General features: G+C 32.7%; 1 protein-coding gene across 3 annotated transcripts in view; it reads left to right on the forward strand.

The window, feature by feature from the left end:
* Window positions 1-27,041, forward strand: part of EPS8 (EGFR pathway substrate 8, signaling adaptor) — a 232,425-nt gene that overhangs the window by 103,992 nt on the left and 101,392 nt on the right. Inside the window, exon 1 of one of the 3 annotated variants that reach the window (XM_074268959.1) lies at window positions 1,142-1,223. The exons of the other annotated variants lie outside the window; for them this stretch is intronic. The gene's annotated coding sequence lies outside the window, so the exon portion shown is untranslated. Of the gene's footprint in view, window positions 1-1,141; window positions 1,224-27,041 lie in introns of those variants that run through there. 3 annotated transcript variants of the gene reach the window in all.

Below are 27,041 nucleotides of genomic sequence, written 5' to 3' on the forward strand. Positions count from 1 at the left end.
TGCCATCCAGAACACACATTAATTTAAAACATAAGGCATTTGATTAAACAGCAGCAGTATAAATAACAAGAAGATCCTCTCAATCACATGACACTTTCTCCAACTGATTTCTCTTTCATGAGCAGAAGTGCAATGTTTTCCAGTAAGCATTTGCTGCTCCCTCCAACTTCTGATAACTTCCTCTCTAAGGTTATCTTCAGTTTACTATATATTATTTGATATACACAAATTTATGTATAGGTTATGTATGTGTCTTATTTGGAATATAAACTCCTTGAGGGTAGGTGGGGCTTTTATTTTGTTTACCTAGTCCTTAATACTATGGTCAATAAATGTTTATTGGTTGATTGATTGATCAGTAGCAAATTAAATTGGAACACATACAAAGAATATGTAAGCACTCACAGATCAAAAAGTAATTTTACACAAAGCTTTTAAAATAAGAAAAGGAGATGATATACCTACTATTTTATGACATTTAAAATTACCTTTTGAAATTTGTTATTATGAAAGATTGGAACTGTTACAGCAAAACCCATTATAATAGCATTTATAGCAAACAAATTGTAACCTAAAGCATCATTTATATGATTCTTTAAAGTTTGCAAATACAAATATTTCATTTTATTTTTTGGAAAATCTTGGGAAGCAGGTGCAATGATTATTTTTAAGATAAAGAAACAGAAGCAGACAGGTTAAGTGACTTGTCCAGCACTATAGCACCAGTGCTAAGGCAGGATTAGAACTCATGTTCCTGATTCCAGCTATGATACTGTATTCACTGAGTCATATAGCCAAATATTGTTGAAGTGCATTTTTTCAAATCCCTCCAGTTTAGGAGGAAAAAAAAAACTTTAAAGATGTTTTCCCTGTTATATCCAGAACTTTTAGAGATTCTAAGCCATAGCAATCTATCATTTGAAGGATGTTTACACAGAATTATTCTTTACAACTGACTTTGATAGTTTTCCTGTTAACAGGTTTGCGTGATAATACAGGAGATATATAAGGAATATAAACAGTTGGACAAACACTTGTGAGAGAGAGCGTACATGTAGCCAGAATATCTCATAGACAGAGGACTTTGTACTGTCTGGATTCTCTCTGCTTTCAAAGCTGCCACTGAAGTATAGGCTGTGGTGGATAGAATAAGTCCTTAGGGAATCAAGAAGACCAAACAAGGTTTGAATCCTGTCTTAGAAATTTCTTCCACAGGCTATGAGGTAGGAGATATTTTAGTCTGATGACTTTTTTTTTTCTTCCTTGTTCTACCTACTAGTTCTCAGTTGCTGATTCTCTGCTTTCATGGCATTTCCTGGTTGTTCATTGAGTTTTAGCTTATGTGAAGTCTCCTTTCTGCAGGTAAGGGACATAGTTGTTTGTGTGTGTTTTGTACAACTAAACTACATGACCTTAGGGCTATTCCTATTTTCCTGTGAGTCATAGCCTTAGTGTCACCCATTCAGCTAGGAAAAAACCCTAAAGTCAAATCTATTTTCCAAACTGTTTTTCTTTGCTCTCGGCTGTACTTTCTTAGAGTTTTGGTCTAAGGAAAAGTTTTTTCAGCCCTCTTTATCTATTCTCTTGAAACTCCCTTAATTACCTTGGAACCCAGCTTAGGACCATCCAGTGAAGCAGCTAAACTTTGTCCTGTGTTACTACTGGCATCAAAGTCCCTCCTCTCCCTAGGTTTAATGATACTTAATTTTCCCCCCATTATTCCTTAGAAATATTTACTTTATTATTAAATTAAATACTATTAATTAAATTATTAAATTAGATTAATTAGTTATTATTAAATATTAGAAATATTTGCTTTTAAAAAGAATTATGTAACACTAAATAAATCACATAGAAACTTTATTTTTTTAATACAACTACATTTTTAACATAATTTAAATGGATTTACTTAGTAGCCATTAGCACAAGGAAATGTGAAATGTATTTGTCCTTGCTACCTCTATTATAAGTCAGGGATACAAGCTAGACTTGTGATTTCAGGGCAAATCACTTATCCTCTGTTTGTCTCATCTTTACCTTTTATTTAAAAGGGGGGAAGATAATAATAGCATCTACCTTTCAGAGTTGTTTTTGGGATGATTTGAGATAATAGCACTTTGCAAATCTTAAAGATTTCTCGGCCCTGTATGATTTTTTTGCTTACACATTCTCAGTCAAATAAGGGCTGTTTATATTTGCCAAATGAATTTAATATACATATTCTTTTTTGAGATGGAAAAGATCAAAGAAATTGTGGGAGTCTCATTGTTGAATTAATCTTTCTGTAAAATGAAGAGGGAAAGAAAGTAATAAGCATTTATATGATACTATTATGTGCTAGGCACTGTGCTAAGCCATTTACAAATACTTTATATGATCCTTACAATAACCTTAGGAGGTAAAGCCTATTATTCCCACTTAACAGTTGTAGAAACAAGCCAGAAGAAATTAAATAACTTGTCCAGGAGCACAGAGCTGAAATGGGTCAAGTCTTCCTGAGCCCAGCACCCTATATATGGAAAATGACTAAATAATTTGTGGTAGGATAATATAATGAATATTATTATAAATTAGAAATAACAAATATGAATATTTCTTAGAAAAATCAGAAGACTTCTAAAAAGTAATGCAGGATAGAGAAAGCAGAGCCAAAAGAACAGCTAAATAAACAAAATTTTTGCTATTTTGCTATTATTACCTCCATTTTATAGATGAGGAAACTAAGACTAAGAGAGGCTAAATACCTTGCCTAGGACTAAACTGTTAGTAAATGATTAAGGTACTAGCTGCAATTACCTCCTTGAGATAATTAAAAAGTAAAGTTACTAAAAAAAATCCTAAGGGAAGTGGGAAACAGTAAAAAACTTGATGAACTTTTAAGCATAATAATATTAACTAATAAATTCTCAAATGTGACTTCTTCATTGGTTTATAAAAATGCTGCTAGGGAAAGATGGCTTGATCATCTTTATGCTGTATAGATTTTTATGTCAGAGGCACGGGATGGCAAAATTAATACTGAACTAGAAATAAGTTTTGATTTCAGTTAATCAATAGTTATTAACTATCTATTACGTTCCAGGCACTGTGCTATGTGCCAGGAAAATAGAAGAAAGCAAAAGACACTCTTCAAGGAACTTAAAATCTAATGGAAGAGATTACATGTAAACAAGTTGGGTAAATAGGTAATAATTAACAGGAAAGGTACTAAAATATTAAAGGGATTGGGGAAAGCTTCCAGTAAAAGATGAGATTTTAGTTTGGACTTGAAGTAGGAGGTTAGTAGTTCTAGTGGAGAAGGGAGAGCATTCTAGCAATGGGGGGAAGTTGGAGGAAATACCTGAGCTAAGAAATAGAGGACCTTGTTCATGGAACAGTCAGGTTGATACTTGTTAGTTTTATAACCTTGGCCATACCACTTAACATCTCAGATATTTATTTTCCTCATCTGAAAAAGGAATTAACATTGTTCTTGCTATCTCTCTGGGGTTTTGAGAAGATCAAAAGAGAATAAGGGATTGAAAAAGCTTTGAAAAATTTAAAGAAAGGGTGCAACTTACATCAGTTAGCATTATAAGTTCAGAAACTGCTTTTCCTATACCTACTCTCAACCTTTCAGTTGATTGAAACTTTTTTTGGGAACAAACCTAGTCATTATAATTATACAATGTTCAATTTCTTTTTTTCTTTTCATGAACAATAGTATAGTTTTGTATATAATATTTTCCTAATTATGTCTAATTTTGCTCTTTATAAGTTCATATTCATTTTTCCTGTATTACTCTAGATTCTTCATATTTATCAGTTTTTATGAGCAGAAATATTCCATTAAATGGTCATACCACAATTCATTTTGCCATTTCCTAATTGATAGGTATCTCCTTTGTTTTTGATTTTTTGTTGCCACAAAAAAGTACTTTGATAAATATTTTATTGTTTCATCTTGAAGAATATGATTCAAAATGGAATTCTTAAATCTATGGATAAAAGCATTTGAGTAGCATTTTTTCTTTTTATTCAAATTGCTATCCAGAATAGTTAGAATGCACTTTGTTTTGACAAAACAAGTAAAATACCACCAATTAAAATTGCTAAAAAAATAGCTGTCAAACTGTGGAATATTTAAAAATTTTTTCTGATAGTAAATGTCATTTTTCACTCCAGTGGCCATTAACAGAAAGAAAAATCATATGATTTTATTTTAATTGGTTAGTGTCAGTGTTGTCAGTTATAACATGAAGATGGTTTTTTTATGTTAAATTTTGTTTATTTAGCTGTTCTTTTGGCTCTGCTTTCTCCATCCTGCATCACTTTTTAGAAGTCTTCTGATGTTTCTAAGAAATATTCATATTTGTTATTTCTAATTTACAATAATATTCATTATATTATCCTACCACAAATTATTTAGCCATTTCCCAGTTTAGGACCTGTATTTTTTGTTCCCAGATTATGAAAAATTAAAATGTTTTGTGTATGTAGATCTTTCCTTGAATGACTAAACAAATACATGACAAAAATATTTATTAAACACTTACTACATTCCAAGATTATATCATCCCTCCTAAGAAGTTCACACTTAATTGGAGAAACAAACAACACATGTAAAAGAGTTCAGATACTGGGCAGATGGCAAAATCTAAGGTCCTAGAGTATACCAGCAGGTCAGTTGGTAGTTTCAAAGAGGATAGTGACAGAGCAGATGGTAAGGCTGCTGGTTCTCCTTTTCACTGCAAGGTTCATAGTTGATAACTTCTAGCTTATCCAAGTGATATGAATAGCCATGAATTTTTCTACCTGGATCCAATTTTTGTCAAGGTGACCTCGGTCAGGGGAGGGGCAAAATAAAGTGGGTATTGGGAAGAGGAAGGTCTTTTTAGAGTTTTAATAACTTTCTTGGGGCATAATCATGGTAATGGAATCTATGGTGAAAATGAATTGAATACTGGATTTGGAGTCAGGAACAATTGAGTTTAAATCCTGCCTTAGTCATTTACTAACTGTTTAGTAAATTTAGCATTAGCTAAAGCATTTAGCCTTGCTTAGCCTTAGTTTCCTCATCTATAAAATAGAGGTAATAATAGCATTTACCTCATACACATGTTAACTGAGACAATATATTAAAAGCTTTTTACAAATATTAAAGCTTTATGAATATTATTATCTCTGGATCAAAGAATATGAACAATTTAATATGTTTTCTAACATAATTCCAAATTGTTTTCCAAAATGTTAGGACTCTCACAGCTCCAACAACAGCAAAATTCTATTTCTGTCTCTCTCTAGCCTGCCACATAGAATTTTTCTTCTTCTACATCTACATCTCTCTCAATTTCATTGATTTAGAATGAATACAAACAATGTGTTTTTTATGTTTTTTTCCAAAGCTTAAAATTCCAAATTCAGATTTGAAACTCAAGTTTACATTTTTTCTAAAAAATATTTATACCATTTGATCACGGAATTTTTTAAATTTGTTTTTATAATGTACAGATTCAGGTTTTTTCCAGAGATGTTATAATAAAGATTTCCCTCAACATAACCAATTGGTTTCTTGTCAGTTTAGCTGCATTAATTTTATTGTTGTAAAACTTTTAAATTTTGTTATTTAAGTGTTTAAGTATTTTCTTTTCTTTTATAACTATCATATAATGTCTGAAAATGAAATTTTCTATGATCATTAGTTGGTGAAACAAATAACCTTTATTTTCTAAATTTTTTAATGTCATGACTTTGCTTACATAATTTTCATTTCATTGTAGCATAAGGCATGACACAATGAAGCATTAGAATTTTTAACATAATGTTTTATCAGTAATAATAATGATAGTAATAATTGTATTTAACAAATAACACTTATTACAAGTATTACAAAACAGCACATTTTAACATATCCTAATACAATTTTCTCAAGATGTAGCATTTTCAATAATTATAAGATGGCTATTTTACCTGAGGTCCTTAATTTTTTTTCTCCTTTTTCCTTTCTTTGGCTTTAATCTTATTCTTCAATCTTTTTTCCTGATGGAATTTGCTGATTGAGATTCTTGTCAGGCAGTAGCAACTCAGCTAGATATGCTTAGTAGACAGTGGAAGCTTTTACCTTTAAAGAAGGATAAAGCTTCTTTCATTCTGTATTTGACTTGGAATTCCTTTCACAATTTCAGAAGTTTTAACTAAAGAATTCTTGAATTGAAACATTATGTTATAAAAAGGCTTGTTAATGTTGTAGACACACTGAGGGTTGTAATAGGAAAGATTGGATGTTGGAGTAGAAATACTTAATTATCAATATGTTCCTGAATCAGTTATTTCATATTCCTAGGCTTAATTTTTTTTCATCTGGAAATGGAGGAAGCTTGGCTTATAGAATGGTTGTAATTATTTTAATCTTTTCAGTTTCTCAGGAATATATTTTAATATTAAATTGAGTATCTATAGAAGTCAATGCTTTGTTCAAAGGACTGTATCTCTAATTTGAACTGCAGTTCACTAAACTAGCATTGTAGTGCCTGGATGGATGAAGAGAATATTTGGGGGAAGATATGCTTTTCTTAATGCTCTTTGAATCACATCTTATATGCAATTTATAGATTAGGAGCTTTAGATATGAGACATGAACAGAGTGATGTTAACTTTGTCTGGATTGGGACAGTAAGAATGATAGGAAGGTTGTGAAATAGCAAATATTTGATCCTTGAAGGATGTGGTGAATAGCTAGGCTGGGTTTTACTAGTCTGGAACAGGTTAAACTGAAAGAAACAGTTTTGATTTGAATACTTGGCCCAAACATTTATTTGCTTAAGCTAAACTGTCAGATATAAAATAATTATCTATTTTGTAGATTTTAGAGTTGTTTGTTTGTTTTGCTTTGTTGATGAGGCAGTTGAGGTTAAGTGACTTTCCCAAGGTCACACAGTTAATAAGTGTTAAGGGTCTTAAGTAGGATTTGAACTCAGGTCTTCCTGACCTCAGGGCCATTGCACTATCTTGTTTGGCCAATATTGTATAGATTTTAAAAATCAAGAATACATATAGTAATTAGTACATGTTTTGACCTCTGTGGAAAATTATTTATTGTAAGATGAATATAGCTACTTGATCTCCAAAACTCTTCCTCATCCTCCCTAATTACTTGCTGTGCCTTCTCATTTTTACAGCAGACATCTCAACAATGCAACCTGAAGGAATTCTTATGTATGGTTTAGCAACCCCCATTTCTATTTGAGTTTGATTATGAAGGTTCTACTAAACCTTCATGACTTCCATATCCTTCTGTCTGTTAATACAAGCATGACTTTAATTCAGACTCTTCTCACCTCTCACTGGAATCATTGTAATGATTTTTTAGTTGGTCTTTTTGGCTGTAGTCAAGTTCTTCTCCAATTCATTAACCACAGAATTCCAGATAGAAATATTTAAATCTCAGATTTCACTATCACTGTCACCTTTGGTCAGGAGGTTTCATTGGCTCCCTGCTGCCTTTAGAATATAAGAACACTTTTTGATAAAGGCCAGACTTGGAATCAATGGCATCTAAATCCAAATTCAGCATTTTTTCTATTCTACTACAATGTTTCTATCCTACCACCCTTTTAATCTAACATATTCCTCTTTAATAAGGAATAGTCACAAAATTTATAAATTAAAATTGTTTGAATTGATGTAATTTGAATGGTAGTAATTAAAATATCTTGCTAAAATAAGTGAAATAAATTCTTGATTATCAAAAACTGAATTATTTTCTCAGAGATAATATATCATAACCACTTCCCAGTTCATATTGGAGAAGATAGAGTCATCTTTGGGAATTCAGATCTCTATAAATATTCAAAAACAGAAAGAACATTGCTTTGAAAGAGTTTTAAAATATAGAGTATTTTTTAGTTATTATAAAGTGAGAATTCATAATCTAATATGTTTAATTGGTTATTTAATCACATTTACTCATTTGATGGATATTTGATAAAAACTTAGGGTTATTTAAATTTGTATCTATTTGTGCACTTCTACATTTCATAAAATATAACCCTCGTTTGTTTAAAAAACCCTAAAAAGCATAGAAATAAAAAAATTAAAACAGAAAGATAGCATTATTTGAATTGGAAAAACACTAAAAGCTTTTCCTACAAGATCAGGGGTAAAGCAAATGGCATTCAGTATATCTCTATTATTACCTGATTTAGTGCTAGAAATGCAGTTAGACAAGAAAAAGAAATAAAAGGGAATAAACCTTGACAAAAAGGTCAAATTAATCTATTCAAAGATATTATGATAATTGATTTAGAGAACTTCAGGGAGTCAGTGAAAATATGATAGAAGCAATTAATGGTTTTGGTAAAATAGAAAATTTTTAAAAGCCAAACCCACAGAAATCATCAGAATTTTTGGCCATTGCTTTTTTAAAACTCAGGAAAGAAAGAAAAAGAAATTTTATTTAAAGAAACTACAGAGTGAATAAAATATGGGCGGTTAAACTATTAAGACACATAAAATTATAAAAACAATTAAGTAGAAATAAGGGGAGACAAATGTTTAGAGAGATAGAGTATGTTCTCTAAATTAACTTACAGATTTAGTGCTATTAAATGAAATTAACATTCATTATAGCACTACACAGAATAACTGTAAAGTTCATTTAAAAGAGTAAAAGATCTAGAATCTGAAGGAAAATAATTTTTAAAAATTAGAGATTGAAAACAGTAATCATAGAAAGTATGTGGTCTTTCTTCCAAGAACAACATAGGGTGTTTCAGGAAGTGGCCTTAGTGAGTCAGAGGAGAACACTCTTTCCTCTGAGTCAGTTCTGAATCTCTGTGATATAAATAAATACTTTTTACATAATGTTAAAATTGATATGTATACCGCAACATTAGCAAAAATAAATGTAATATCATTACCAGTAAATTAACCTTGTCTATTGCCAGATTGGTTTTTTTACTTCCTTTCAGCCCAGCTAAATTCTTTTTTTATGTGAATTAAATTGATTGTTTTAGATTTTTTTTTTTTTTTTTTTGCTTTACGTTATTAGGTTTCACTTCAGAAAAGGTAATGTTGTGGTTGCTAAATAGTTCTGTACTGAGATAGGTAGGAGGGAAAAGATGAAAGGAATTTGGGTAAAATATTTTTTTTTTCTCTTTCTCAATAAGTAGTCAAAGAAGAGTCAGTTTTGTCTTAGAAGTGGCATATTTTATTTCAAAAACATATATGAAAATATTTTCATAGCACTTCTTTAATAGAAGGGAAAATGGTTATTGTTTCTTAACAAAGTAGGAAGTCTAGGTAATCAATGAAAAAAAAAATCATTTTTCTCCCCTCCCCCACCACTTATTCTGGCTTGCTTTGTGTTTTCAGTGACATTTTTGATTGTAGATATTGCATAGGGGAACTTCATGTAAACTCTGAAAATGTTGTGTCAATATTGAGAGTTCCAGAAATAATCAGGGAAGAGTTTCTTCAAGGGATGGAATGTGATCTGGAGTTAGAAAAGTAAATAAAGTGCAGTTAGATATGGAGGAGGAAGGAGGATTTCTTAAGAGGAGCACATGTGGACAAAAGTATGGAGGTGAAAAAGTAAAAAAAAATATGCACAGAATGATGAATGGACCACTTCAGTGAAGATTTATATCCTAATGACTAACATTTCTATTGTAGGTTAAGGACTTTTTCCTCACAACAATCCCATGGGTTAAGGAGTTCAAATAACTGTAGATAAGGAACAAAGAACAAGAGCATCTGATCATAGATTTAGAGCTGAATAGGACCTTAGAGATGAACAAGTGTCACCCCTTCCCCCCACCTTTTTATAGATGAAAAATCTTAGGTCTAGAAAGATTAAGTGATTTGCCCATTATTTACATATTAAATATTGGAGTTAGAGCTTCAATCTCTGTTCTTATTTCAACTCCACTGTTTTTCCCATTATGTCATACTGTTTTCCATATTATCAGTACGTATTGCACATTGTATGCTACTAAATTAAAAAGAAACCTACATGGAATTGATGACTAAAATATATATAGCCAAAAGTAACAAAGAAAGAAGTGAATAATTATCATTAAATTGTTAAAATGAAAGCTATAAAATCAGACAAAGAGAAACATTAAACTAATTTGACAGCTGATATCTCAGTAATTCAACTGTTCATTTGGAGACAAAAACTATTAAGACTGATATTATCCACTACAACTGCCATATTGAGATAGATGACAATGCTTCTTAAATTGTTTTGTTAGTATTCCATTTGGCTTAGTAATGTGAAAATTGTGGCCTAATACTAGCAGGGCCATCCTTTGTAGTTGGGTTGTTGGATGTGTTGTTTCTGAGATTTTCTTTTTTAGACATTTAGTCCTTTGGTCTTATGATTTTCCTCTATTCACGTGCAGTTTTTATCAATAGGCAAAACACATTAAGTCGTTTAGAAATTGTATTTTCATTTATTTGTTAAATATTTTCCATTTATATTTTTTCACACTCATTTCTGAAAATGTCAAGTTCCAAATTCTCACTCTTCCTCCTCACTTCTTACCCTTATTTTCTGTCATTGATTGAAAAGGCAAGCAATATATCACTTATACATGAAAACACATTGTCTTATCAATAATAATCTAATTGATACTTGTAATTAATTTCTTAACCTGAAGGTTAATTCTAAAAATGAGATCAAAAGAAAACATGATTTGAAAGTATTGGTCTTGGGCTTCAGCTCTGAGTAGTGAGAGGAAACTAAAATCAAGTTTTACTTCACAAATTGGCTGATTACACAAGTGTGGTATAATAGCATAATATAGCACTCTCTCATTTACCCTACATATCTGAAGACTCTACCTTCACAGTACCTCTCTATAATTTTAAGTTATTTACAACTCCCTCCTTTCCTATCTTTCCAGTTTTCTTACACTTTATTCTTTGTTCATGAGCTTTATGTTTCAGTGACATTGGTTCTTTGGCTCTTCCACATGGGACTTCTTCCTCTCTCTCCATATCTTTTCACCTACGTCCCCAAATCTGTCATGTTTTCTTTCTATACTTCTATCTATTGGTTCCTCTGGCATCCTTCAAAGCTTCTTCCAACCTTCTATGGGCGGGGGGGGGGGGGGATTAAAAACCAACCTTCTCCCACTGCTGTCTCTTCTTAAAATTATTTTCTATGTCTTCTGCAAATATCTTAAATGCATATAGTTGTGTGGTTGTTATGTTTCCCATTAGAATGAGAGCTCAATAAAGGCATGGATAATGTTTCTAGCCTGCTTTGTATTCCTAGTGCTTGGTGTAGTCCCTGGCACATAGTAAACGTTTAAATGTTTATTGTTTGTCTTGCCTTTCACCAGTTTTTCTCCAGAAAGCCAGAAGTGGAGATGTGAAAGAAATAAACTAATTGTCCTTATTTTTTTCAAAGGGTAATCTGGCCAAGGATTAGATGTTTTTGCTTAGTTGGCTGAGGAAAGAGCTGGTGTAAGAAATAGATTTAGGCAAAATTTTTAAAAAAGCTTCCTAATGAGTAGAGTTATACAAAAAGTGGATTGAATTGCTTTGAGAAGTTTTCCCACTCTGAAAGTCTTTAAGCAGAATCCAAATGATCTCTTAGGTATATAGTAGAGGAATTCATATTCAAGTCTGAATTGGAATATGTAACTTCTGAGAACCATTCCAAAACTAGAACTCCATGATCTGTAAAATGAGAGTAGTAGTAATAAAATTCTGCTCTACTTCATGTTCTACTTCATCCATTGCTTTTATGAAAATTTTGTTATAACTTATATAAAGTGCTTTGTAAATTATAGAATACTATCTAAATGATTTTATCTGTTATCATGTACCATATTTTCTTATCCCTCCAATTACTATTTTCTCCCCATTCTTTTTTTTCTATTTTATACTTTCTGATTCCTTTCCTTTTTTTTCTTTTTAACATAAGATTTACTAATTCCTAATTCCTATTTCTCCTTCATACCTACTTGCTTTTAAGGTAGTTCTGTAACTGTTGTTACTTTCCCAGTTTTAGAGGCTTAGCATAACTAGAGTTACTTAAATTCCTATTCAAACACCTCTGGGCTAGTAATTCTTTCCCATTCCAGATCCTTGAGTTTAAATAATTCCTTGTCATTGCCTTGTTGATCAGGGTTTAGCCTTACTAGCTCAGACTTGATAATTGAAGGGTAATTATGACTGTTGGCCTAGTGCTGTTTAGATCAGGGGTCCCCAGATGTTTTTTTCAGTCCTGTTAACAGTGACTTTCAGTAAACTGATTATTGACTAATCATTATGTCAGCAAAAAAATTCTAGAGTTTCTCAAGAATCTGCACAAAAATAGAGATTAAGTAATTTCAGTAGAATAGTATTATTATTTATCAAGTATTTCCCATGATCCACTGTTAGCCTTTTTATATCCTCTTTGGTAAAAGGGAAATACATAAGTTTAGGAACCTTTGTGCTACAGTCCAGAAGAAAGCTTAATACTTCAGAGGATACTTGTGTGTTTTTTAGCATGTATGTTAATATAACCTTTGAATCTTAATTTTATTCTGTGTTAAATGAACCTTATTAAAACAAATTAGTCTTGTTCTATGTGCATGCCTTTCTACAAGAGAATATATAATATAAACATTTAAAGCATTCTGAGATGATATTCACATTAGAGGTGATCATTTATACGCCAGTCATCTTTCTTGTAAAGGGAGAAAGACCTAAAGAGCTATACTAGTAATAAATGTATTTTCATGGTTCTCTTACATACCTGATGACTCTTTCCATCTCTTTCACTCACTCTTCTTCCCACTCCCTAAATGTAGGCATTTTTCTAAGTTCTGTTCTTTTCTCTCTAAACAGTTCCCCTTGGTGATTCATTTTCTTAGCTTCAACTATTACCTAAATGGAAATGACTCACACATCTGTATTTCTAGTCACAGTTTCTCTCTCAAAATTTTCTACTGTTTGATGGACATCATCTTCCTTACCTAAACCAATTCTTCTTGCCTTACCTACTTTAACAAATTATTACATGAAGCCAATTTGGTTAACATATGGCTTTTTTTTTTTTTTTTTTTTTTTTTTGGCAGGACAACATTTCCTAAGCTAATTGAACACTAATATTTTCATTATGGCCCAATTCATGATTAAAATGAGAGAGCTTCATAAGTGGGAAAGAGAAAGTGAATGAGAATCTTACAGTATGAAAAACCCAAGTCATCTCAGGTTGATTTACTGACCCATCTTACACTGGGCTCAGAATTGGACAACCAATGGTGGGTTGGAGAAGTGACTGGAACAGAGACATATAATGAAGAGGTTGGCAACAAATCAGTCAAAACAAAGTCTGAGAGGACCCAGAATAAAGTATTTGTCTGTGTAACATCATACCTGGTTAGTCACAACAGAGTATAAAGTAGGCTAAAGTCCAAGGGTGGGTTCATAATGTACTGAAGCAGTCATCTGGCAAGATAGCAGTGGGATCCAAGGGTAGAAAAAGAATAAGACATGGGCCAAAGCCATCAAAACTGGGAACAAGACAGATCAAAGTATGGAAGGGGATGGCTAAGGGCAGGTGAGCTTCAGTCTAAGAATTGTAAAGAACCTAAAGCAGTTTGTGAGTATCAACTGGGGATATTTCCTGCCTTTAAAGTGTGTGTGTGTGTGTGTGTGTGTGTGTGTGTGTGTGTGTGTGTGTGTGTATGTGTGTGTGTACAATTTGGGATGAAGGGATTTAAGAGGAAGGTCACAAAAAGCTGCTGCCACTGAGTTAGCCACTGGCTTGTATCTTTATTCTTCAGTGTAGGAGGCAGCTACTTTCAGATTAGCCGCAGAAGGTTTTGAGCTTGAAATATGTCAATAAATTCAAGTAGAGCACAATGAAATAGACATTACATGGTATTTGAAACATAGGACTGGGTTTGAATCCTGAATTTGCTACTTTCAATGATCTTGGACAAATCAATTAAATCTTCTGGGTATTAATTTTCTCTTCAATTAAAAATGAGGAAATTAAGCTAAACCAGCTTTAAAGTTCTCTTCTGAACATTAAAAAAGTACAATAAAAAGATTCTTTTAAAAAGTACAATAACTTTTTGTATCACTTTTGCTAGTTCCTCTTTCTCCAACCTCCCTTCTCCTCCATTAAAAATCAGGAGAAAAGAGCAGAAAAAAATATAAAAATTGTTATGTGAATACCCTTAGCTGTGCTCATTTACTTTATGCTATCATTGATATAAGCAGGCAGTTTCTTATGAAGGAAGCTTATCTGGGACTTTCCTTTATACAAAATTATATATTCTTACATTTTCTACTTTGATGATCTCTTTCCATTCCCATTGCCTAATTTAGTACCTCTATAGAGGCAGGTAGTGTCCAATCTGACCTCCATCCCTTCAATTCTTCCTTCAAGGGAAAGGGACGTGTATGTGCAAGAATGTTTGTGGCAGCCTTTTTTGTAGTGGCTAGAAACTGGAAACTGAGTGGATGCCCATCAATTGAGAATGGCTGAATAAATTGTGGTATATGAATGTTATGGAATATTATTGTTGTAAGAAATGACCAGCAGGATGATTTCAGAGAGGCCTGGAGAGATTTACATGAACTGATGCTGAATGAAATGAGCAGGGCCAGGAGATCGTTGTATACTTCAATAACAATAGTATATGATGATCAATTCTGATGGACGTGGCTATCTTCAACAATGAGATGAACCAAATCAGTTCCAATAGAGCAGTAATGAACTGAACCAGCTATACCCAGCAGAAGAACTCTGGGAGATGACTGTGAACCACGACAGAATTCCGAATTCCCTCTATTTTTGTCTGCCTGCATTTTGGATTTCCTTCACAGGCTAATTGTACACTATTTCAAAGTCTGATTCTTCTTGTGCAGCAAAACAATTGTATGGATATGTATACATGTATTGTATTTAACTTATACTTTAACATATTTAACATTTATTGGTCAACCTGCCATTTGGGGGAGGGGGGAGGGAAAGGAGGGGAAAATTGGAACAAAAGGTTTTGCAAATGTCAATGCTGAAAAATTATCCATGCATGTATCTTGTAAATACAAAGCTATAATAAAAAGATTAAAAAATTCTTCCTTCAACATTTTATATTCCTTCAATAATTTTATATTTTCTAACCACCTGCTAAATACTTATTTCTACCTATTTATACCACTGACATATTAAACTCAATGTGACTCAAACTGAACTTATCATCTTCCTTCTAATTTCCATATGGAAGAGTTGGAAAGACTCTTACATAAATCTTACCTCCAACTCATTAGCAATAGGCAAATCAAGAGTTTTGTAAAATACTCTATGAGATTGTTAAGGCTCAAATAAGATTATTTTATGTAGTACTTTGTGAATATCATATAAATGGCATTTCTTATTGACATTAATATAATTAACTTCAATTTCCATCATACAAGTATTCAATTCACTCTTTCTTTACATACACACACTTATGTATGTATTTGTGTATGTGTATATATGTGTATTTACAGTAATATATAAAAAAGTTAGTTGTCAATCTGACTCATTTCTCTTATAAACAACCCCTCTATTCCATTCCTACAGCAACTGCTGTGAATCAGGCTTCTATGCCTACTCAAATAGAATATTGTAATAACCAGCTGATTGGTTTTCCTATCTTTATTCAAGTGCTCCTCCAAACTTTCCTCCTCATTGATTCCTGAGTCATGTTCCTAATACATCAGTCTGAACATGTGACTCCTTTGCTAAAATCCTTCATCAACTTGCCTGTGGAATAAAGTAATTGTGACATTCAAGATTCAGTTTTTTGTGTCTTTCATTTAATTATTCAGACTTATTCCATACTATTGCATATTATTCTTTTTCATCCTCTCCATTCTTATCAGACTTTACCACTTTCTACTGATGTCTTCCATTGTTGTGCCTTCACTCATATTACTTTTCATTCCATCTGCTAATATTCACTTCTTTCTTCAAGGACAAACTCAAATGCCATTTTTTTGATGAAACTTTCTCAGACAGTCCCTGGCCCTCAGATTTCCTATTTTAAAAATAATTTTAGTACTTAAAAGTTGGAAAATTCTTCACTGTTGGGTAATCTACCCTAAAACTAAAATATAACTACAGCTAGGCTTCAAAAGAATTCCTCCAATTGATCAAGCTCAGAATATCCTACTTTATAACATTGCAATACCTTTTCCATGTTTGTCCTTCTACAAGCTATTTTTTAAAAAAGAAATGTTAAGAAAAATTGAGACTCACCTCTATGTACTTGAAAACTTCAAGATCCAAACCTTGAAATATAATATTAGTATCTGTTTTTACTAAAAACAGAGTACACTATGCTAAGCTGCTCATAAAAAAAAAGGAAATTTACTATAGATACAATCAGGTGATAGTGGTGATGTTTTGGAAGCTTACTTCTGGCTGCTGTTTAATATAACAACTAACCATATTTTTAAGCGAAAATAAAAAAGAACATTATTAACTCCTTATCATTAGTTATCATTAGAATAGCTCAAAGTATACCTCCTTTCATTTTTAAAAGATCTGTTTAGTTTCACATAAATTGAAGTTTTAGAATTCAAATTAAGTTTTAAAGGCAGATAATTTCTAGTTATATATAATAAAGTGGGTTTTCCATATATTTCTCCAATCTAACAATATCAAAGGAAGACAAAAGAGCTAAATTCATACTGCTTAATGGTGAAATAATAAGATATTTAGGAAGATACAAGGCACAGAGTAAAAAATTGATAAAATAAGATGGAACATTTTAAATATCTAGATCTCTCATTCCTACTTGATCCTAGTCCACCATGAATATTAAGCATAGCTAACACTAGCAAGCTCAGTGACTCTTGTTTCAGAATAAGGTTAAGGGAAGTTCTTTCTAATCTTACACACATACACACACACACACACACACACACACACACACACACACACACACACACTCACCATTCCCATATTAATGATTTAGTTTGAGCTCTATCTCTCAAAACTCCTAGTACAAGAGGCAGAAAATATTGATTTTTCCAAGTCCTGTGAAATAAAGGCAGGTGAAGGAGTGAAAGAGTGTGTGGTGAAGGAGAAGGAGGGGAAAGAGAGAAAGAGGAAAGCTCCAAGAGTAGCAGTGGCCTATGGCAATCAGACTGTTATGCTGCTATGGTACTCAAACCAAAGAACTTAAATCAGAATAGCTAATAATTACCAAAGACTTGGAATTTCTAATAATTAGATCTAAGATGTCAAAGGGGGACCAGAATATCCTTAAAATGCTTTTCTATTGATTAATATATGCTTGAAAATGAATTAATTAGCCTAGGGAGTTTTGTAAGTTATTCCACTTTGTTATTTTTATACAAGAACTGTCAGTGCCAACTGCCAGCGGACATCCTTTCTGATAAAAGGAGGCCATAAGAAAGTTTGATCTTGAGTGGACTGATTGTTTATTTTACTTTTAGTTAAGTAGAACCAAAAAGAATTGGATTTACTAGTAATATTTGTTTTAAAATTTCAACTCGGATTAGGTACTATGCTGTTTTGGCATTTAGATCAGTAAATAGCTAAAACCAAGTTTTTATTATAGAATTTTTAAAACTATATGTGATAAATACCTTGCTCTGTCACATGTAATATATATTTTTTTAAATCTTGGACAAATTACTTAAACTCAGTAAGTCTCATTTACTTCATCTGTAAAATGGGAGTAATAAGATACTACTTAATTTATAGATATGACATGAATCCAAAAAGGTCATACATATAAAGCATTTTGAAACCATAAAGAGAGAAATGGGAGCAATTTTTTATTGTGTTATTACTGTCTTGAAATTTCACAATACTTGATATAGACCAGGTGAAATTCTATTTAAATGATAGTTTTATAGAGTTGGATATTGCAGAATTATTTATCCTGCCAGATGGCTCTGAGAAATAATTCTTTGCTAATCCAGTTCCAATGAATTGAATGCAAAGACTGCGAAGTGGTTTCATTGGATCTAGTATATATAATATTTTTCCTTTTCTCTCTTTATTTTGTTAGTCTGGACCGATAATTTGTTCTGCATGGGAAATTCTCACTAGGAAAATTTCCTTTACTAAAATAGATCAGCAACTGCTTCACCATTTACCAGTGCCACTGGCACTGAGAGATTAATTGACAATCCAGGTTCACACAGCCAACATTAGTGACTTAGTAATTAATATCTCTGGTGAATTTAGAGGGAGTAGTTTCAAAAAACTGTCAGCATTTTAAGTCAGGTTGCCAAAGTTTAACAAGCCATGCATGGTAAGGGGCAGAAGGGAAGTGAGTAACAACTTTTTATAGAAATTGTTAGAGAGATGTAAGTCAATACCTTGAGTACGATCAGTGGAAAGGTTATGGTTTTGAATGCTGGGAATTTGAGTAAATTTATAGGAAAAGAGGAAGGAACCAGTAGAGAGAGAAAATTTAAAATTGAAATAATGAGCAAGGATTTTGAGAAGCTGAGATCAAGGATACAAAATCAAATAGTTAACTTTGGCAATTAGGAGCCCTATATTTTCACAGCACTACACTACAATAGTATATTCATCTTTTGTTACCTGACCTTTGCTTTCATCTTCTTTTCTCCCTAAAATGTAAACTGCTAATTGAATTTTTTATATATCTATGTTACTTTCTTCAGATGAATTCCATTTTCCTCATTAGATTGTTTCTTTGTGTCTTAAAATTTTTTAAATTTATTTTTAATTTATGAAATAAAACAAGCATATCCATAATAGAATAAAAAAGGTGATAGCAATCTATTATGTGAAACTTGCTATTCTTTTTAGTAAAAATAATAAGTTATCATGCTTTTAAAAAAGGAGTCCTATCATTTCCTTTGAGAATAAAGGTGATAAAGAAGTTCAAGGTGAATGAAGTTCAGGTAAAGAGTGGAAGGGATCTTATGACAGCCTCAGTTTTCTTGTAAAAGTAGGAGACAAAGTCATGTGCACAAAGTGGAGAATGGGTGGTTGATTGGAATCTTATTGGAATCCTGAGAGAAGTGGTAAGGAATAGTGACTATGGGATGTGCAATGAGATATTAGTCATTAATTAATAGAAGGATTACCCATGTCCTGTTGAGAGCCCTGTAAATGAACAATTTTAGCTTCATGCATGGGTGACATTTTCCTTTAGGACATTAACTAACCTTTTCAAAGGAGTTCAGTGGAGAGCAAGCATATTTAACCTGGGGTCTGTGAACTTTTTATTTTTTTAATTTTGATAACAATATATTTAGTTTCCTTTGTAAGCCTACATATTTTATTTTGTGCATTTAAAAGCACAAAACTTTACTATCAAAGGGAACTATGACATAAAAGTATTATGAACCATTTTTTAGGACAACTTAAAAACTATATGTGCTAATTTTGCACTATAGATTTTAAGAGGTTGACAGGTCACCATTGCCTTGTTTCCTCCTGGATCCATCCTCTTCCCAAATACCAGCATTTAGCACCTAATGGCTAATTTGATGGGCATCTCAATATAGGGTTTTAAGATACAATTGTTAGTTGCTACTTGCATTTGAAGACTTTCTGGTTTGGTAGACCCAAAAAGACGTGACCTTAGCATCAGAATAGGACATTCATAGAGATTTTATGTAGGGATAAACATATTTTTTTTTAAAGGATAGAGATTATTAACCAGAGTCAAAGACCATACCTTTCCTTACACTAATGAATCCAGATTTAGACAATCACACACACACACACACACACACACACACACACACACACACACATACAAGAAAGAAAAATTCTTGTTGTTGGTACTTTTATTTATAATGAAATCCTACTGTGTTTTTGTAAATTAATTCACCTGCTTAAGAGATTTTTTTTTTTAAACTGAGGAGTTTGTTTACTTATTTCTGCCCTTTGCTCTAGGTTGATGGTGAGGGCCAATTCTGAATAACAGGGCAGTTTAATATTTAAACAAAGTATCAGATAATTTCTTTGTTAAGAATTATTCTCTTCCATTTCAACGTTTCCACAGTTGGCTATTTTTAGAACCAGTTTCACTTGTCACTAAAATTCAAATTCAGAAACAATTTTATCCACATTTAAAATGTCTTTAGAACAAATCCAAATGTTTCCATCAAACTAGATTTTGAAGCCTATTTATTTGCACCTTACTTGAGAAGCAATTTGGCAGAGTGGATACAGTGAATTCTAAAAACATAGCATGTAATCTTAACTGGCAAAAGATCCTCTAACTCAGAATGTTGGAATTGGGAGGAGACGTCAGAAAGTATATAATACAACCCTCTTATAATAGAGATAAAGGAACAGTATTCAAGAAAAGTGACTTACCCAAGATCACACAGTGAATATCAGAGATCAGCATCCAACTCTTGAAGGCATTTAAAGTCTAATTGAAGAAAATGTTTGATTCTCCCTTCTTCCTCCCGTCTCCCTTCCCCCTGCCCCAGGAGCTGTTCTGCATTACCTAGTTAGATGTTTGAGATATAATTTAGGAAGAAGCAGGTCTCCAGTGTATTTAGAACTTCATGGTGAGAATAATTTTTATTTGAAACCCTTAAATATAGTTGGAACAATATCAAAAGCAGGTTGCTTTTTCAAAATCTAGGAAGATGAGAATCAACATTAAGCAATAGCTACCTCTTATTGAAAAAGCACTTTAAGGCTTTAAAGCACTTTACATTTTATTATTTGAAGCTCTTAACAACCTTAGGAGATAGGGACTGTTATCTCCATTTTACAGATTAGAAAACTAAGGAACCTGGAGATTAAGTGATAGATTCTGTGATAGAATTTCAGTTTACATAACCCTAACTTCAATCCAGCACCTTTTTTTGCACTTCACCACCTAGCTGCATCAAAAATTGAGTAGTAAGCTTTTTAATTCTTTGAGCCATATCTTTTCTTGTTTCTGCCTGCCCCATTAATTATGGGGTTTCATAGGAGAAAATATCAATACCAATAGCAAGGTCCCTTGGACCTTGAGGGAGGATGTTCAACTATCTTTTCACTTCATTTCTTCAGCAGGCCTTTTTCTAGCCATTGATATTCTACTTGGATGCCACTATCTTTTGTGCATTCTCCCTAATTCAGTGATTCTGAATTTCTAGATATCAATGTCCAAACTGTTTTGCATGTTCATTTGCTTTCATCCTTAGGATGGAGGCCAATGATCACAACCAATCTTCCTTTTCTTTCATCTGCACTTCCTGGAATACCTCCTCCACAATTAACAAAATTCCTTTTATCTTAAATCTCTTCCTTTTTCACTCTTTACATCTTGTGTCATTCACTGAGGTTTGGTTTCCCTCTTCATGATACTCTTACTTGTATCTTTGTGCTTCCTTTCTTGCTTCCTGACGCACTGTTCACACTGAAGGTCTTGGAAGACACTGCTCACCATTACCACTTCTGGGCTATCTTTCTCTATCACCATCACTCATCATTATATCTTCTTTTGAAGTCCATGATGTCCAAATTCATTACTCAATTAAAATATTTTTATAATAGCTTTTTATTTTTCAAAATACATGCAAAGATGTTTTTCAATAGGCATTCTTTTTTTTTATTATCATAGCTTTTTATTTACAAGATATATGCATGGATAATTTTTCAGTATTGACAATTGCAGAACCTTTTGTTCCAGCTTTTCCCCTCCTTCCCCCCACCTTCTCCTCCAGATGACAGGTTGACCAATACATGTTAAATATGTTAAAGTATAAGTTAAATACAATATATGTATACATGTCCATGCAGTTATTTTGCTGTACAAAAAGAATCGGACTTTGAAATAGTGTACAATTAGCCTGTGAAGGAAATCCAAAATGCAGGCGGACAAAAATAGAGGGAATTGGGAGTTCTATGTAGTGGTTCATAGTCATCTCCCAGAGTTCTTTCGCTGGGTGTAGCTGGTTCAGTTCATTACTGCTCTATTGGAACTGATTTGATTCATCTCATTGTTGAAGAGAACCATGTCCATCAGAATTGATCATCATGCAGTATTGTTATTGAAGCATACAATGATCTCCTGATCCTACTCATTTCACTCAGCATCAGTTCATGTAAGTCTCTCCAGGCCTCTCTGAAATCATCCTGCTGGTCATTTCTTACAGAACAATAATATTCCATAATATTCATATACCACAATTTATTCAGCCATTCTCAATTGATGGGCATCCACTCAGTTTCCAGTTTCTGGCCACTACAAAGAAGTCTGCCACAAACATTTTTGCACATGTGGGTCCCTTTCCCTTCTTTAAAATCTCTTTGGGATATAAGCCCGGTAGTAACATAGCTGGATGAAAGGACATGCATAACTGATAACTTTTTGAGCCTAGTTCCAAATCACTCTCCATAATGACTGGATGTATTCACAATTCCACCAAAAATGTATCAGCATCCCAGTTTTCCCACATCCCCTCCAACATTGCATATTATATTTCCCTGTCATTCTAGCCAATCTGATAGGTGTGTAGTGGTATCTCAGAGTTTTCTTAATTTGCATTTCTTTGATTAATAATGACTTGGAGCATCTTTTCATATGGCTAGAAATATCATCATTCACTTTTGCAAAACCATGTGTTCGATACCCAATCCAAATCATGCTGGATACTAATTCTGGGTCCCTGTTCAGCATTTTTCCCTCTAGTTCAATTCCTATCTTTGAAATTCAACTTACAAAATTATATTCCTTTAAATATTCTAGCTTTCTAATTCTTTAGTCTACTAATATCTCCTAACTTACCTCATCAAATATATAGAGATGGTTATGTTTTCAGTTTTATGAGCAGCCACAGTTTTTCCATTTCTGTATTCATTAACTCTGGAATTTTGTTATCTGGTTATAATCTTTTTTTTTCTAAGTTTTCGAACCTCCAACTCTGTTGTCTGTTCTCTCCAAGATTTCCATAGTCTCTAATACCCAGTTCTTTAACAAAAGCATCATCTCAGACCTGGCTACACTCTCCTCCCTTCTTGGTTTTAACCCCTCAGTGAATCAATTAACTATTTACTCTCAAATTCCATGACCCTTTGTCCTATCATTTATCATATCTTGCTAATCTCCTAACCTAGATTACTTCTACCACTTCCCTCCTTTGTTTCTATTCATATGCTAAGAGCTGGAAAAAGCCATGGAATCATACTCATAGGTCCAGATACAAATTTATATTATTTAATCTCAACTCTACCTTCACTATGGCAAGGCAATCCTCCTAGCCCCCATTATTATTTTACTATCCCAATCTCCACAACATTCTTGTCTCTCCTTAAAATGAACACGACTCTTTCCTCCTCCTCTCAGTTGAGGACTAAACCTTAACTGAAAAAATTGAGACCATTCACAAGGAGTTCTTTCTCTTATCCTCATCTCACATCATTCAGACATTTTTCCACCACTACATTTTCTTTTACTTCTGTCTTGGTTGAAGAGATAGCCATTTTCCATACCCAAACCAACCACTCTACATCTATCCCCCCCCTTTTGGGGGGGTTTTATACATGTATATCTCTCTTTCTCCCTCTCTCTCTTTTTCTCTGTCTGTATGTGTATATCTATCTATCTATCTATCTATCTATCTATCTATCTATCTATCTATCTATCTATCTATCTATCTATCTATAGATATACATACATATATATATATACATATATATATATATAATTTTTTCACATAATTCCCTATGAGTCATGTTGGGAGAGAAAAATCAGAACAAAAGGGGAAAACCATGAGAGGAAAAAGAAAATAGAAGGGATAGGAACAGGTGAAAATGGTATGCTTTAATCTGCATTCAGTTTCATAGTTCTCTCTCTGGATGTGGATGGCATTTTCCATCCAAAGTTTATTGGGATTGCCTTGAATCACTGAATATACATATATTTTTAATGTTCCCATCTTTTCCAGTATCTTGTTTAAACTTTTATTGCCACTTTTCCTTTAATCTTCAATCTCTCCTTATGTATTGGATTTTTCTCTCTTACAATCACCACCAAAAAACCTTTGCATGGTCTTACCATCCCCACTAATTAATGTTCTATATCTCTACTTCCCTTTTCAGCTAAACTTCTAGAAAATCTGTCTGCATTTGGTGCCTTTCTTCTAAACCCACTGAAATCTGATCTCTTATATCATCATGATAAATTATTTCCAAAAATAGTTCACACTCTTTTGCCTGATATTGTCCTCACAGGGTTATTTGGGTAAAACACTTGAACTACTTAGCTTTTATTATTTATGTTGGATTCAGCTACTAAAGTAACCTTGAAAGACAGGTCCAAGACTATTATCCCCTCAAATAAAAATCATCAATAATTCCCCAAATCATTTAAGAAAGGAATTTTTTTTTGGTTTGTTTTATGAACCCCTTTGGTTGTCTGAAGCATATGAACATCTCAGAAAAATGTTTTATGCATTGATTAAAATACATTATTTTGCAAAGGAAACCAGTTACATTGAAATACTATTATCAAAATATGTTTTAAATGCTAAATTTAGTTTCTGGTTCCCAAGTTATGAAACCTATCACATCTAGGATAAATACCAAATGCCTTTGGCATTTAAAACCTTTTATGATATTGTCCCAACCTATTTTTTCCTAGTCATTTTACATTCACATACTTATATATATCAGAGATATCAACCTGTAGCCCACAACACTTGAATATTACAGAACCAGATTAAAATGTAACTTGTAAGTATTTTATAAAATAAATAAAAATATAATAACACATATATAATATTAATATGTGGTTTTCTAAGTCTATCTGCAGCCCATATGAATCTTACATATGAATCAGTGGCCCTCATTTTTATTTGAGTTGACTAATTCTCCTCTCATTTCTTTTTGAAAAGACATATACATACTATATACATACTAGCCAAACTGGACTATTTACTAGCCATTCCACAGAGGTGGCATTCAGTCATCTGTCCTTGGGCCTTTATACCAGCTTTCCTTCATGCCCTATTATCTTTATCTTTCAGAATCTTTAAATTTTTTTAAGACTGAATTTAGTTTGTACCTTCTTTGAGAAGCCTTTCTTAACCTCCCCAGTTCTTTATGCATTCTTTTTTCTCAAATGATCCTCTATTTTATTTTATTTTATTTTACTTTTTTTTTAAATTTTATTTATAAATTTTTTGACAGTATATCTGCATGAGTAATTTTTTATAACATTATCCTTTGTATTCATTTTTCCAAATTATCCCCTCCCTCCCTTTACTCCCTCCCCTTGATGACAGGCAATCCCATATATTTTACATGTGTTACAATATAACCTAGATACAATATATGTGTGTAAATCCAATTTTCTTGTTGCACTTTAAGTATTAGATTCCAAAGGTATAAGTAAGCTGGGTAGATAGACAGTAGTGCTAACAATTTACATTCACTTCCCAGTGTTCCTTCTCTGGGTGTAGTTGTTTCTGTCCATCACTGATCAACTGGAAGTAAGTTGGATCTTCTTTATGTTGAAGATATCCACTTCCATCAGAATACATCTTCATACAGCATTGAAGTGTACAGCGATCTTCTGGTTCTATTCATTTCACTCAGCATCAAATGATCCTCTATTTACTTACATAGGGATATGTCATATCTTTCCAGAAGAATATAAATATCATGAGGGCAAGGACTGTTTTATTTTCATCCCTGAATCCTTGGTTTCCAATATATGGTCTTGCCTCAAGTAAACACTTGATATATGCTTGTTGAGTTGAGCTGAAATCATGACTTTCCATATCTTAGTAGATGGTTTTATGTGTTAATATGTCCATGAAATCATTAGCTGGTGACCAGCGTCTTAATCATGAACCTCTCTTAATTTGGCTAAACTATTTTTTGGAACTAGACATAGTCTGACTACTAGATTCTTGCTCTAAAATTTCTATGTCATTGCAGTCATTGCTATCATTGTCTAGCATCACACCAGTAGTAGCAGAAGTAGTAATACTAACAACTTAAATTTACCAAGAAATTTATTGTTGCAAATAACTGGTGTTACAATAAATCTATGAGGTAAATAGTACAAGTATTATTTTCATTTTACAGATGAATCTTTAGGTTAGAGGTTTTTTTTAATTATAATCACATCACTAAAAAGCTCCTTGAGATGAAAGATTTTCATTTTTGTCTCTATTCCTAGTGCCTAGGCCAGTTGCTAAGTCATACTAGACAATTAATAAATGATAGTTGAATGAATGAATGAATTTTAGAGCATCATAGTTAAGATAGAAACCCATTTATGGAGTAGAGGTATCATACATTTAATTTATAGGTCAGGATGTACAAGAAATGAGGGTAGAGACAAGATGGAATACTGAGTCAATGTTTTTGCCTGGATTTCCTTTAAAACTTCTCTATAAGAACTTTTTAAAATGAGCCAAACTGAATTTTTATTTGGAAAGCCAAGAAGTGTCATAGTGAGTAATTTTTCCAGTCCAAAGGAGCTTAGGAAGAAATACAAAAAGGTCTATGGACACTGGAGTAAGAGCTGGATAGGCGTTTGGAGTAGTGGCAGCAGTAGCATCAGGACTGGGAGCATTTTAATACCCATGATAGAAAAAGAACTGAGATAAAATAGCAGAGCAAGAAATACCAGGAAAGAAAGGGATCTTAGGAGCCCTCAATTAATATTAGGAACTCTGTCATCTGTTACCCAGTTCTAGGTCACTGATCCATATTTGGAGAGAAAAACACTAAAAATTGCTCCTATTTTCCATTTGTATTTGTATATATAATAGTCTTTCATATGATTATAGATCACTTGCCTTCCTCCAGAAATCTTAAATATCCATTGACCTCTGTTGGAAATGAAGGTTTAATGTAGATGTATTTTAATTAAATGATATAATATTTGAATTATGCATACAGTATGTGTACAAAAAACTAAAATAGGTCAATTGTTGGGCACCTAGGTAGTATAGGAGATAGAGCACTCAGCCTGGAATCAAGAAAACCTAAATTCAAATCTGGGCTCATATTTACCAGCTGTGTGACTGTGGGCAAGTCACTAAATTCTGTTTGCCTCAGTTTCCTCATCTTAAAAGTGAGCTGG

This window comes from Sminthopsis crassicaudata, chromosome 5 (assembly GCF_048593235.1).
Source record: "Sminthopsis crassicaudata isolate SCR6 chromosome 5, ASM4859323v1, whole genome shotgun sequence".
Taxonomy (NCBI): domain Eukaryota; kingdom Metazoa; phylum Chordata; class Mammalia; order Dasyuromorphia; family Dasyuridae; genus Sminthopsis; species Sminthopsis crassicaudata.